The sequence below is a fragment of the Chrysochloris asiatica genome, unplaced genomic scaffold, assembly GCF_000296735.1.
Source record: "Chrysochloris asiatica unplaced genomic scaffold, ChrAsi1.0 scaffold00116, whole genome shotgun sequence".
Classification (NCBI taxonomy): domain Eukaryota; kingdom Metazoa; phylum Chordata; class Mammalia; order Afrosoricida; family Chrysochloridae; genus Chrysochloris; species Chrysochloris asiatica.
In genome coordinates, this window is record NW_006408634.1 from 6,176,873 (window position 1) to 6,178,466 (window position 1,594).

Below are 1,594 nucleotides of genomic sequence, written 5' to 3' on the forward strand. Positions count from 1 at the left end.
CCCACAGTACCCGTTCGTGTGTGTATCAGAGTAGAACACACTGAGTTCAGTGGCTGATGTTTTGCAGGTAGATTACCAGGCCTTTCTGGGTGCCTCTGGATTGGCTCAAATCTCTAACCTGTTGGTTAGCAGCTGAGTGCATTAATTTGCCTCACCCAGAGACTCTGTACTAAACATAAAAAACAAAACAAAACCCTGCCATCGAGTTGAGTCTGACTCTTAGCAACCCTGTAGGATGGAGTAGAACTGTTCCCTTGGGATTCCAAGACTAAATGTTTATAAGAAGAAACTGACTTATCTTTGTTGCACAGCTATGGAACCAGTTAGTATATTACAATTGCCCAACAGATGGCAGTAAAGAGTTGAGTGGATTATGTAGTTACAGGCCATAGAGTAGGAGTTGATTTTCACTCAGTGATCCTGTTGAAGGTTCCTAAGGTTGTAAATCTTTGCAGGAGCAGAAAACTTACCTTTTTCTTGTGGAGTGGCTGGAGGGCTCAAACCACTGACATTGTGTTTCGAAGTCCAGTGCTTATCGCATGGAGCCACCCGCTTCATACCTTATGCCAAAGTGTAAATGGGCTAGTGTTTGCGAGACTGTAAATGGTGTAAATGGGCTAGTGGGTGCCTGAGAGTTTTTGTGTTTTTTTTAAATAGAGATTATTGTTTAAGAGCAGTTGTTTTCTTTTGTCAATAGAAAAACTGTACAGAACATAGAGACTTTCCATATACTTCATCTCCCCCCTGCACACAGTTTCTTCTGTTATTAATACCTTGCATTGTTACTGTTGAGCATCACTGAGTTGGTTCTGACTCAAAGCGATTCTTGGTACAGAGGCAGGAAACACTGCATGTCCCAACACCGTCCTCACAGTCATTTCTGTGCTTGAATCTATTGTTTCAGCACTGTGTCAACTCATCTTAGTGAGGGTCTTCCTGTTGTAATTGATGAGCCAATATGGAGACTGTACAAGCCTATTGACTAAAGTACACAGTTTATTTTACTCTCTGAGTTTTACAATTCTATGGGTTTAGACAAATGCTTCCTGTCATTTGTCCACCCTTACAGTGCCCTAGACCATCTACAATCCCTGGTGGTGCAACAGTGAAGCACTCAGCTGCTAACCTAAACGTTGGTGGTTCAAACTCACCTAGCATCTCTGCCGGAGAAAGACTCGGTGGTCTGCTCCGATAAAGATTATAGCCTAGAAAACCAGAGTCAACAACCCTCTAGGACAGAGTTGACCTGCCCTAAAGTGTTTAAAGACTATAAATTTTTATGGGAGCCGGTAGACACACCTTTTCCTCCACCTTTTTGGTTAGCAGCTGAATGTTAATTACAGTGCCACTAGGGCTCCTTAGAAAATTCTGTGGGAGCAGTTTTGCGCTGTCACTTGAGTTGGAATCAACTCCAGAAGACTGTTCACATTTCTACAGGGATGATTTGATTTGCTCATCCCAGATTTGCTGAGTCAGAGCACTGAGGCCCGAGTCAGAGCACTGAGGCCTGGGAACCGTGTTTATGTTAGATCTGCTGAGTCAGAGCACTGAGGCCCTGGGAACCGTGGTTATGTTAGATCTGCTGAGTCAGAGC